This window comes from Spermophilus citellus (genome assembly GCF_964194105.1).
Source record: "Spermophilus citellus genome assembly, chromosome: 9".
Lineage (NCBI taxonomy): Eukaryota > Metazoa > Chordata > Mammalia > Rodentia > Sciuridae > Spermophilus > Spermophilus citellus.
Window position 1 is genome coordinate 2,266,364 of NC_138191.1, and position 14,153 is coordinate 2,280,516.

The following is a 14,153-nucleotide window of genomic DNA, read 5'->3' on the forward strand; positions in this document are numbered from 1 at the left end:
CTACATGTATATATTAGTCGTAGATGGATACAGTACCTTTATTTTATTTATTTTTATGTGGTGCTGAGGATTTGAACCTAGGGCCTCATACATGCTAGGAGAGCGCTCTAGCGCTGAGCCACAAATAAGCCTCAATTTTTTTTTTTTTTTTTTTTTTTGTACCAGGATTGAACCCAAGGGCGCTTAGCCACTGATACACATCCACAGCCCGTGTTTTGTTAATTTTCTTTTTATAAGTTTAGAGACTGGGTCCTACTAGGTTGCTTACAGCCTCGCTAAGTTACTGAGGCTGGCCCGAACCTGTGATCCTCTTGCCTCAGCCCCCTGGGCCTGTTGAAACTACAGGCGAGTGCCACCTCGGAGGTTGAGGAAAAATGGGATGAGGAGCAAGTCTTTTTTTTTTTTTAAAGAGAGAGTGAGAGAGGAGGGAGAGAGAGATAATTTTTAATATTTATTTATTTATTTTTTAGTTCTTGGCGGACACAACATCTTTGTTGGTATGTGGTGCTGAGGATCGAACCCCAGGCTGCACGCATGCCAGGCGAGCGCGCTACCGCTTGAGCCACATCCCCAGCCCGAGGAGCGAGTCTTATGTGGGTTAAATAAAAGGGCAGTGTTGGAAACCTGTAACCATTTTGCACATTCTCAGCTGCTCTCAGTCCAGCCATGTTTGGAAATGGGAACAGTCCATGGACTTCCATAAAGAATCTTTTACATATAAAAGAAGTGATCCTCCACAGTTAAACTTTTTTCCTGTCTCCCTACTTTCCCTTCCCTCATCTCTCTTCCACTCTCTACTGCTATTTACAAATAAGCCTTACTGAATCAGCACCTCTTCTGAGCGAGCTCTTATTTTTTGTATTGGTAATAAGGCATGTTAACTTTAGGGAGAGAACAAGAATCCTATGTTATATGCCATGTATGTCAACTTCAATTGAAGGTTAAAAGATCTCTAAAAATAATAATAGCTAAAATTTGAGAATAAGGTACTTGAGGAACATAAGCAGGATAGGTTAAACAAGGTTCACAGTCATTGAAATATGGTTTAGCAGGGCGTGAGGAACAGGACTGTCATCCCAGCTGTTTTTTTTTTTTTTTTTAATTATTTTAATCTTTATTTGGTGCTGAGGATCAAACCCAGTGCCTCCCATATGCTAGGCAAGCGCACTATCACTGAGCCACAGCCCTGGCCCCAGCTGATCTTGAACTTGAAATCCTCCTGCCTCAGCCTCCAGAGTCGCTGGGATTATAGGCATGTGCCACCAAGCCCAACCCAAAATATTATCAGGTAGTGAAGTGCAAGAAAATTGAGGAAATAGCAAAGCAATGGCTTTTCCTTTCTCAGAGGCTGAATTTTAAAAGAAGTGCAAGTTTCACTTTATAAACCAAGAAATCTCGAGTCCACCAATTCTACTGCAGTTCGTTAGTTTACTCTTCTATGTTCCTAAATGTCTCTTGGAATCTCCTATCAAACTGCCAATATTTCTTCCTCCCTTCTTCACAGAAAACTGAAGCAATCAGAAGAGAAAACTTCATTTCCCTTCACTAAATCTACTAATTTACTGCTGTTGTTCCCATCCTGTCTGCCTTTCCTGTGGTTAAAATGAATAAACCTCTGCTAAGATCAGCCTCTCCATGTGTGCGTTGAATCCCATCTCCTTTGCCTACTGACGTACTCGCAGTTATCCCTTTATATTCACACATCATCCATTTATTCCTGTTTATGGAAACATTTTCATCAGTATATAAACTTAATATTCTTTCTCACAAACTTAACCAAAATTCTTTAATACTGTTTTATTTTGTTACAGGATTTCATATTGTGCAGGCTTTTCTTGAATTCCTGACTCAAGTCTCCCTCCCACCTCAAACTTCTGAGTAGACTATAGAGCTTATTCTACCACATCCAGCTTGAGCTTCCTTTTTTTTTATTTCTTTGTACTGGGAACTGAACTCAGGAGTGCTTAATGTGACATTATTATTATTATTTAAAGAGAGAGGAAAGGGGGGGAGAGAGAGAGAGAGAGAGAATTTATTTATTTATTTATTTTAGTTCTCAGCGGACACAACATCTTTGTTGGTATGTGGTGCTGAGGATTGAACCCGGGCCGCACGCATGCCAGGCGAGCACGCTACCGCTTGAGCCACATCCCCAGCCCTTATTTTTTTTTTTTTTAAAGAGAGAGGGAGAGAGAGAGAGAGAGAGAGAATTTTAATATTTATTTCTTAGTATTTGGCGGACACAACATCTTTGTATGTGGTGCTGAGGATCGAACCCGGGCTGCACGCATGCCAGGCCAGCACGCTACCGCTTGAGCCACATCCCCAGCCCATTAATGTGACATTATGATAAGATATTATCTGTATTACACTTAACCACTGAGCCACATCCCCAGCCCTTTTTTTTATATTTTATTTAGAAACAGGGTCTCACTGAGTTGCAAGTGCCTCATTAAATTGCTGAGGCTGGCTTTGAACTCCTACTTCCGCCTCCCAAGCTGCTGGAATTGTAGGCATGCACTACCAGGCCCAACTTGATGCTTCCTTGTATAGCAAAAACTTCAACCTCCTAAACTTATTTTCTCTCTTGAGCCCAGTTCAGTTAACTTTTCATTCCTACCACTCCAAAGAAACCATTCTTGTAGATATCGTCACTGGTCTCAGGGATCTTTTGCAACCTTCCTTTTACCTGACTTCAAGCAGTCTTGATGCGATTGATTAGTGCATTTGGAACACTTAGTGCATTCATGTATCTTCTAGAGTACCATATATTCCTAGTTTTTCCTTCTTCCCCACTGTCTACTCTTTAGGTTTATTAATTTCTTGATGCTATCCACTTGATGAGAACACTCACCCTGCTTCCTTTTGTAACCCTACTTATGCTTGGCTCATGGCAGATGCTCCACTGTTGAATGGATAAATTGAAATGTTAATAACAAGATATATGTAAAGGTTAGAAAAGTAGGATGGGGGGCTGGGGATGTGGCTCAAGCGGTAGCGCGCTCGCCTGGCATGTGTGCGGCCCAGGTTCGATCCTCAGCACCACATACCAACAAAGATGTTGTGTCCGCCAAAAACTAAAAAATAAATATTAAAAAATTCTCTCTCTCTCTCTCTCTGTCTCTCACTCTCTCTTTAAAAAAAAAAAAAAAAGAAAAGTAGGATGGGGCCATATTACTGAAGGGTTTGAAAGTCAGTCAAAGAGGTATTTGGGCATAAGCAGAATAGGTAAATAAGGTTCATAGTCTTTAAATTATGGTTAAGCAGGGTGTGGTGGCACAGGACTGTAATCCCAGCTGGCCTGTAATCCCACTAACACTAGGATACCATGATGTTTGCTATGATTTAACTTCATTAATTGTATTAGAATAGATTAAGAGAGAAAGGATTAGAGGCAAAGAAATAAAGTAGGAGGCCACTGCAACATGACAGCCAAGAAATAATGGTAAGCCCGGCATGGGCACATCCTGCAATTTCAGCAACTTGGGAGGTTGGGGCAGGAGGATCACAAGTGGGAGGCCAGCCTGGGCAACTTATTGAGACCCTGTCTCAAAATAAAAATACAAAGGGCTGAGGATATAGCTCAGTGGTACAGTGCCCTTGGTTCAATCCCAAGTACGGAAGAAAAAAAAATACTGAGTGATAGTAAAGTAGAATTAGAAAGGTCAGTTTAAACTCTGTGGAGGCAGAGTCCATAGGACTTAATGACTAAGATGATGATGGAATGTGACATTATGATAAGATAGTTATCTGTATTACACAAGGTAAATGGGTGGCTACCTTCTAGATTCTTAGAGAATCATTAATTGGGGTAAAATTGGGAGTTCATAACCCACTTCAATCTAATGTATGAAATATGATATGTCAAGAGCTTTGTAATGTTGTGAACAACCAATAAAAAAAAAGAAATAAAAAAAAAAGAGAATCATTACTCTCACCAGTAGGCGAAGGGTTTGTGCAGCAGAGACAAGAACCAATATGATCTCTTGGAGGTCCTGTCCTCAGGGAATTTTCCCCCCTTTGAGGGGGGACTCATTATGTTGCCCAGGCTGACTTCAACTGGGCTCAAGGGATATGTCTCACTCAATCTCCTGAGTCGCACTTCAGGACTACCACTGTACCTATCTCCGCCTCTTGAGTAGCTGAGGTTATAAGCCTGTACCATTGCACCTGGCTTCTTTTTCTGTCAGGGGCTAGAAGGAAATTCTCCTTCAAAGAATAGCCTGATACTTATAAGAAACAGCCCCCTGGGAGACATCCTGTGGCCATCTGTCTTCCTGAAACATCCTGCGGTTATCTCACCTTGTGCAGACATCCAGCAACTGCGGATAAGAGAGCTTCCCCATCCCCAGCATATAAATACCTCTGTGTGAACAATAAAACTTTGCAGCTTGATCAGAACTCCTGTCTTGCTGTCATCCCTCGTGTCTCTTGTCCCTTCATTCCTCCCCGCCTAGGTTCACTGCCCTCCTTGATGTGTCCTGCCGGTCCGGACATTTTTCTTTTTTAGGTCCCATATAAACTCATGCTTTGAGAGACTTTCTCTTAATGTAAATTTCCAGAACTACTGGAGTAACCTGTTCTCTTCCTCTAACCTAAGGCTAATAATCTTTTCCCCTTTAAGCTTAACGGCAAATTTATACCTTCCTTCTTTCCTCTCCTGTTCCCTTTGCCATAATCTTTCATATTGTTCCTCTATCATCAGTTCGTCCCACCATAATCAATAATTTTTGTGTAATCATAATGATACCTAGTCTCCACAGGTATCACTGGCACATAATTAAGAGTTTAGCAATCTCTCAGGTGTGACAAACATTGCTAGTTGACTTATCTGATATTCATTCTCCCCTTCTTCCTTTCTGACATACCCCAGAGTTGTGTTTTTTTTTTTTTTTTTTTTTTTTTTTTTTTTTAAGAATTACAACATATTTAGCTTTCCAGAACCCTCCTTCCACTTTAAGAACATTGATAAAACTTATTGTGGTGAAGTAGCCTACTGGTTTGGGAGAGAAGTATAATTATAAATGATCGTCATTCATTCAACATTCAAGTTATTAAGCTGGGGATACAAAAGTAAATAAGGCATGTCCCTTGTCTTTAGGTACATAATGAAGAATTATAAAATAGCTGGGGATGGAGTTCTGTGGTAGAGCATGTGCCTCGCATGCACCAGGTCCATCCCAGAAATTAAAAACAAAACTAGGGCCAGGATATAGCTCAGTTGGTAGAGTGCTTGCCTCACATGCACAAGACCCTGGGTTCAAATCCCAGCACCACAAAAAGCAAACAAACCAAAAAAGCACTACACTGGGTAGTGGGGAATGGTAACATACTCCTGTAATCCCAACTGCTTGGGGGCTGAGGCAGGAGAATCACGAGTTCAGAGTCAGCATCAGAAACTTTATGAGGCCCTGAGCAAGTTAGTGAGACCCTGTTTCGAACATAAATTAACAAGGGCTGGGGATGTTGCTCAGTGATTGAGCACCCCTGGGTTCAATCCCTGGTACTGAAAGAAAACTAGCAGGGCATGTAATCCCTGTTTATAATCCCAGCAATTGGTGGGGATGTGGCTCAAGCGGTAGCGCGCTCGCCTGGCATGCGTGCGGCCCGGGTTCGATCCTCAGCACCACATACCAACAAAGATGTTGTGTCCGCCGAGAACTAAAAAATAAATATTAAAAATTCTCTCTCTCTCTCTCTCTCTCTCTCTCTCCCCCCCCCTCTCTCACTCTCTCTTTAAAAAAAAAAAAATAATAATAATCCCAGCAATTGGAGAGACTGAGGCAGGAGAATCGCAAATTCAAGATCAGCCTTGTCAATTTAGTGAGGCCCTAAGCAAATTAGAAAGACCCTGTCTCAAAAAAAAAAAAAAAAAAAAAAAAGCTGAGATTGTGGGTGGGCTCGGGGTATAGCTCAGTGGTAAACCGCCCCTGGGTTCAATCTCTGGTAGTCCTCCCCCCTACCCTCACCCTGCCCCACTCCCCCCTGCGGGGTGGAGGGGGGAATTTCGGGAGAAGAGGTAGGGGCTGGGCTCAGTGGTTAAGTGCCCCTGGATTCAATCCCCAGTACCAAAAACAAACCAACCTGAATCATTATAAATCAACATGGCATTCAGTAAAATTCAAACAAGGAAGAGAACTTTAACCTTATAAACTGGATCACTGCCAACACTACAGCAGGGAGGGGAGGGAGCAGGGGGGTAGGAATGACAGTAGAATGAATCGGACATTATTACTCTATGTGCATATGTGATTACATAACCTGTGTAACTCTACATCATGTACAACCAGACAGATGAGAAGTTATACTCCATATATATATATGATGTGTCAAAATGCATTCTACTGTCATGTATAACTAATCAGGCAAATAAAAAATGTTAAAAAACATTATAGCAATCTTCAATCCCATTTAGTGGTGTAGCATATTAGAAGCATTCTCTTTAAGGAAAAGAAGCCAGGCACACTGGTACATGCTTGTAATCCCAATGACTCAGGAGGCTGAGGCAGGAGGATCGAAAGTTCAAGGCCAGCCTGGGCAACTAAAAGAGACCCTGTCTCAAAATAAAAAATAAAAAGGTCTGGGGGCATATAGCACAGTGGTAGAGAGTATCTGGATTCAATCCCAAGTACTGCAAATAAAATAAGGACAAGAAGGAAACTTTCTATCACTGTTTATATTTCTTGGAGTAGAGTGAAAAAGAAAAAGAAAAGGAACAAGGATAAAAAGGAAGAAACAAAACTGACAGTATTCACAGATAATAAAACTACATTTGTGTGTGTGTGTGTGTGTGTGTGTGTGTGTGTGTGTATGTTGGGGATTGAACTGAGGGGTGTTTAACCACTGAGCCACGGCTCCAGTCTGTTTTTATTTTTATTTTTTGTTTTGAGACAGGATCTCATTAAATTGCTGAGGCTGGCTTTGAACTTGCACTCTTACTGCCTCAGCCTCCCAAGCCACTGGGATTACAGGCCTGTGCCACTGTACCCAGCCAAAACTGCATCTTTTTCTTTTCCTTTTTTTTTTTTTTTTTTTTTTTAATTTTTTGAGACGGGGGTCTTACTGTGTTGTCTGGGCTGATCTCAAACTTGTGGGCTCAAGTGATCCTTACCAAAATTTCTTAAACAAGACATAAAAATCAGTAACTGCCTGGCACAATGATACACACCTATAACCCCAGTTACTGGAGAGGCCAAGAAAGGAGGCTCACAAGTTCAAGGTCAGCCTAGCCAATTTAGTGAGACCCTCCCTGTCTTTAAAAAAAAAAAAGTCACTAAAGAGAAAAAAATAAACATATGAAAAATGAAAACAACAAGCTTAGTACCAAAATAAAACTATCAGCAAAATACATGAGCACACAGAAGAGGAAATAATTAACTCTGCCTTGGGAGAAAATGATTTCAGATGAATATCAAGCTATGCAGAGAAAGGACAAAACATTCCAAACAGGTACATATGCAGACAGAGAGAGGCAGAATAATCTGACCTGTTCAGGGAGGTACCAGGGATAGAATGCAGAGGGGTCTGCATGAGGACACAGCTTCAAATCAGCTCAGCCCAGCCCCACCATTCACCAACTCTGAGTGTGTTTGAGTGACAGTATTCTTACTTCATGAGGTTGTAAGGATCTAAGGCATCAGTTCTCAAAGCCTGGTAAACAGACTGAAGAGTCCCCTGATCTCTGTGGGAGGCAATCCTTGAGGTAAAAAATATTTTTACAATATTAAGATGTTATTTGCCTCCTTCACTGATTTTCACACTGTTCATGCTATAGCAATGAGAGTAAAACTGCTAACAAATCAGCACAAAACAATGGGCTGGGGTTATGGCTCAATGGTGGAGCACTTGCCTAGCATGTGTGGGTCACTCCAGCATCACATAAAAATAAATAAACAAATTAAAGATATTGTATCCATCTACAACTCAAAATATTAAAAAATATATATAGCATAAGACAGGCAGTGGTGCCTCGTGTAGTGAGCACACTTATAATCCCAGCTACTTGGAACACTGAGGGAGGCACAAATTTGAGGCTAGCCTCATCAACTTAGTGAGATGCTCAGCAACTCAGTAAGACTCTGTCTCAAAATAAATTGAAAAAAGATCTGGGTATGTAACTCAGTGGTAAAGTGTCCCTGGGTTTAATCTCCAGCCAATCCCCTCCAACCCCCTAAAAAGGCACTGTGGTGCACACCTTTAATCCAAGCAAGGAAGACCAAGGAATCACAAATTTGAGGCCAGCACTGGCAACTTAGTAGATCCTACCAATCAATTAATCAATAAATAAATAGGCTAAGGATGTAGCTTCATGGTAGAGAACCCCAAGATAAATTCCCAGTACCACAAAGAAATAATAATAATAATTTAAAAAATTTTTTTGTGGTGCTGAGGATCAAACCCAGGGTCTCCTGCTTGCTAGGTAAACACTTTACCACTGAGCCACATCCCCAGTCCCAATAATAATAATTTTTAAAAAGAAAAGAAAAATCCAGGTACAGTGGCATGTGCCTATAATCCCAGTGGCTCTAGAGACTGAGCTAGGAGAGTTCAGAGTTCAAAGCCAGCTTCAGCAACATAGTGAGGCCCTAAGCAAATGAGTTCAGTCCCTGGTACCAAAACAAAAAAGGCCGGGGGATAGTTTAGAGGTAGAACACATGCCTAGCGTGTATTTTGATTACCAGCACCTCAAAAAAAAAAAAAAAAAAAAAAAAAAAAAAGAAAAGAAAAAAAGAAAAAGAAAGAAAAATCAAGACAGTGACACAAAACTAGTAGTCAGTAGTACTAGTAGTCAGTTTTCACATTTTCAATGATGAAAAAGATGGATTTTACTTATGAATGACTTTGATGAAGCAATAAAAATTAATTTTAGTGAATCTCAACCCTTGAATGTGTGGCTATCTATTTATCTATTTATTTTTTGTACCTGGGATTGAACTCAGAGGTGATTAATCACTGAGTCACATCCCAGTCCTTTTTAGTTTTACTTTGAGACAGGATCTTGCTAAATTGCTGAGGCTGGTCTCAAACTTAAAATCCTCCTATCTCAGCCTCCTGAGCCACTGGGATTACAAGTGTGTGCACCACTCCCAGCTAATATATGGCTTTTTAATATTTTCTTGGGTAAGATAAAAAAATGTACCAAGTAAAATACTTAGCTTTAGTCAGACACCTTGGCACACACCTGTAATCCCAGCGACTTGGGAAGCTGAGGCAAGAGAATCGCAAATTCAAAGCAATTTACTGAGGTCCTGAGCACTTTAGTGAGACTGTCTCAAAAAAGCAAAAAAAAAAACGGCTGGAGCCTACTCTTCCAGGCCCTTCATTCACTTGCCCCATTAATTTAGTAAAACAGAGTGCCAACAATAGTTGTAGACTCGACAGATATATCAGACATTAAAAAAAAAGGACAATGATCTCTGTCTCTGGTAAGACACAGGGTAACCAATAAGCAGGGGATAATAAAATGAAACATTAAAAAAAAAAAAAAGAGGGCTGGAGATGTGGCTCAGTGATAAAGCACCCCTGGGCTCAACCCCCAGTACAAAAAAAAAAAAAAGTACTTTTGCTTTATATCAAAGTTTGATGGTTGTCTCCAGGAAAAGCAGTGGTTCAGTTGTTTGGATTATGAGTTTAATTAACTTTTTAAATTTTTTTCTCATTACTGTGCTGGAGATTGAACCCAGGATCTATCTTGTGTACTCTAGGCAAGTGCTGTGCCACTGAACTATACCTCCAGACTTTTTTTTTTTTTTTACTCAAACACCTTTTAACTTGAAAGGTTGACTGACATCCAAACTATAATAATTCAGGGCTGGGATATAGCCCAGGGGTAGAGTGCATATCTATCATGCATGAGGCCCTGAGTTTGATTTCTTAGTAATACCAACAACAAGGTTATTCAGCAGGCACAGTGGTACATGCTTATAATCCTAGGCTGGCCTCGAACCTTTGATCCTTCTGTCTCAGTCTCCTGAGTTGCCAGGATTATAGGTGTATACCATTTTACCCAACTCTTAAAGACTGTTATGGTTTTAATAAATGTGGTGTGTGTGTATCACATTATATATGGATAATGAAATTTTCAACATTTACAATATCTGCATAACTAAGTGAACTATTTTCCAAAGAACCAATGCATAATGTCTTAAATATGGTTGCAAAAGGCAGTAGGCAAGTGATGGGGTTGGGGTGTTGATTATTGGAATCCACCTAGGAAGTTGTTGCAATTGTCTGGAAAGAATTTGGGGCACAGTGGTGCATGTCTGTAATCAGGGCAATTTGGGAAGCTGAGCATTCTTGAAGTCCTAAATTCAATCCCAGCACCATAAAATAAACAAAAAGATAAAGGAACAATTAGCCCTGTCTTTCCACATAAGGAGAACTGAATAAAAGGTAATTCTCATGAGATAAGAAACAACTATGTGAGATGTTTCTACTCAACCCCTTTTTTGGTGGTGCTGAGGATTAAACCCAGGGTTTCACATATGTTAGACAAGTGCTCTACCACTGAGCTACATTCCCTGCCCCATTTCTACAAAAAGGGAAAGTTAAATGTAGATTGAAGAACTAATTTAAGCCAGTTTTTAAATGGTAGTTAGCATCAGGTCTAATTTCAGATCCTTTCTCCTTCAGGAGACTACCGGGGAGGAGAGAAGAGGATCTAATGGGACTCTGAGGGATCACCAACATTCTATGGGTGGATTAGGAAAAGAGAAATCAAAGAAGAATCAAAGATGAAATCTTCTATGTCTTTGTTTATTAGAGCTGCTGTAACAAAACACCAAACTGAATGGCTTAATTTACAGAAATTCATTTTCTTCGGAAATTAGCAATCCTAAAGTCAAGGTTTTGAAGGATGGTTTCTCCTGAGGCTACTTACAGAGAGTTCTTTTCCCTGTGTCTTCACAGTCTTTTTTCCCTCTTCCTCACTGTGATCTAATCTCTCTTTTTCCAAAGGCATAGACAGAGGTTTATTTAGGGAAGCAGATACTTACTCAAGAAGAAGAGGCTATCTCAAGAGAGACCCTTTAGGGTAAAGTAAGGAATATGCACTGAATGCTGGCAATCTCCAGAGGCAGAAATAGCCACCTAGTTTCTTTTTATAAGGACTCCAATTGTGTTGGATTAGGGCCCACTCTCTTGATCTCTTTTAACTTGAATTACCTTTTTAAAGATCCTATTTTCAGGGGGTGTGGTGGCTCACACCTGTAATCCCAGAACCATGGGAGGCTGAGATGGGAGGATCACAAGTTTGAGGCTGGTCTCAGCAATTTAGCAATATTTTCAGCAACTAAAAACTTTTAAAAGGTAACATTTATTTGCTGTATTATAATTCTAATATCCATAGTCTCTGTAGGCCTAATTCTGCTATTTATGATTTTGCTCATTCTCATTCATGGTCCCTTGTTTCCTGTTATTTTGTGTTTTGGGCTTTTTATTGGTGAATTCATATTTGAAGAAACTTTATCTCTAAGGATTGATTCTTTTGGGCAATGCTAGGAATTCAACCCAGCACCCCACACACAAGGCAAGTGCTCTGCCACTGAGCTACATCCCAGCCCTGTAAGGAATTTTTTAAGATTTGAATTAAAGGTGCATTTTTTTTTTAAAAAAAAGAGAGGATTTATGTTTATTTCTCTGAAGTGCCTGGTGATACTACCAACCTATACTTTAAATTCTGGGATCTGGGAATGTAGCTCAGTGTCCCCTGTAGAGTGGCTTCCTAGCAAGCACAAAGCCCTAGATTCAATTCCCAGTACAAAAGTGTGAAATTTTTCTTTTTATTTAAGGTAGTATGAATTTAGGCCATAAGCTGATTAAAGGACTAGCTTGTGAACTGCTAGGGAAGGTCTTTTCCCCCCTGATTTGAAGATAATATTGACATAGGGACATTTCTTTGCTGTCTCTCTTCTCACAGTGGGTATTTTCTGGTTTATTCTTTCATTGAGAGCCTGTAGGAATCCTTCCCTTACATAAAGGTACCGCTGTTGACCGGTGAGAGTCCTTGCTTCCCCAATGTTGAAGAATAACACCAGAGAAGCACGCCGAGGCAAGGGCAGAGTAGAAATTAGAAGTTTATTAAAGGACAGCAGAAAAGACTTCTCCCGGAGGAAGAAAGGGACCCAAGAGATGGAACCGTGGAACTGCAGTTGTTTCCCCTCATTTCTTCCCTGCACTGTAAGGATTGCTCCATCTCTGTCTACTTAAAAAGAAGGGACTGCCAGAGTAGTTTTTAGTTTAAGGCCTTTATTCCTAACCTACACAGGTAGGCTTGGTGTTTACTAGTATGATTATCCAGCCCTAATAATAGAATTAAAGGTCTCTCTATTAGACACAGGTCATACTAATAAAAGGATTTTGAAAGACCAAATGACATTAAATTATTAAACTGTATCTTAAGGGAAGGACAGCTGTAACCCTAAAAGTTAAATGTTGTCACATCCCTGACAATTCTGGCAATGTGACAAATATCCTTAAAGATTTACATGCTCAGATGGAAGCCATGTCCTCAGCAGCTTTTTTTTTAATTTATTTTTTAGTTCTCGGCGGACACAACATCTTTGTTGGTATGTGGTGCTGAGGATCGAACCCGGGGCGCACGCATGCCAGGCAAGCGCACTACCACTTGAGCCACATCCCCAGCCTCCTCAGCAGCTTTGCCTGGAAAAAATATCTTAGCTCCTGGTTCTTGGTACTTCCTGGTGGAAAACATTGTTAGTCTCTGTCTTTGTCATCATACTCATTGGCATATTCCTGTGCTGTGACATTTATTGCTGCATCAGTCTGGTTCCAGTACTAATGAATTCTTGTTTCTCTTATAGACCACCCATCACTCAAATAGCCTTCCAGTCTATTACTTCTCAATCAGACTTCTATCATGGACCACTCGATAGACCCAGATTTTTAAAGGGGGACTCCAAACTGCTTGCCCCACACCGTCCGTTTTCAGCCTGAAGAAGCCAGAAGGATCTTCGCCCCCTTTCCTTACAGCAGTAAGGAGTTCCCAAATTAGAGGGGGGAATGAAGCCAGATTTAAAATTAGGTAGTCAGTGTAGTTAGGTAAATCGGGTCTAATATCATATCGAGTGAAATCTAAAATGGAGGCCATGCTGGGAAACGCAGGACAGCTCATGAAATGTTAATAAAGTCCAGGAAAGGCCCTAGGCCAAAGTCCACCCCAAAGAAATGTTAATGGAACCCAGGAAACAGCCCCAACAGATTTGGAGATAGCCCATCCCAAGAAGTGATAGTGAAGTCCTTCCTGCCCAGGTTACTTGTTTGGCCCACCTGTGTCCCACCCCTCGGGCCTTCCAACCTACATTCCATCACCAAAACTATAAAAAGGGGAGACAACCACACTTCCATGGATTCCACCTCTTGGGTCCCCTTCTTCCTCTGGGAGAAGTCTTTTCTGCTGTCCTTTAATAAATTTCTAATTTCTACTCTGCCCTTGCCTCGGTCAACAGCGGTAACAATATTAGACCCAATTTACCTAACTACACTGACTACCTAACTTTTTTTTTTTTTTTTTTAAAGAGAGAGTGAGATGAGAGAGAGAGAGAGAGAGAGAGAGAGAGAGAGAGAGAGAGAATTTTTAATATTTATTTTTTAGTTTTTGGCGGACACAACATCTTTGTTGGTATGTGGTGCTGAGGATTGAACCCGGGCCGCACGCATGCCAGGCGAGCGCACTACCGCTTGAGCCACATCCCCAGCCCCTGACTACCTAACTTTAAATCTGGCTTCAGAGGGATCCTGACTCAGCTACTTTTACACAGATTGTGTCCACTATCTCCTGTCACTGAGGATTTGGCAGATGTCTCTAGAATGATCACCAATATTTCAGCTTTACTTTTTTGTGTGTGTGTGTGGTGTTGGGGATTGAACCCAGGGGCACTTTACCACTGAGCTCCATATTCAGCCCTTTTATTTTTATTTTGAGACAGGTCTCCCTAAACTGCCAAAGCTGACCTTGAACCTCTAGTCCTCCTGCCTTGGCCTCTGGAGTAGCTAGGATTAAAGGTGTATGATGTCACACATGCTTTATATTCTTGGCTTCATGCTTTTGTTTTTTATATAGTCAAGCTGGTGTTTTATAGTAGAGTAATTGTTTAGAGCATCTAGTCTGTTATATTGCTGGAAATGGAAGTCTG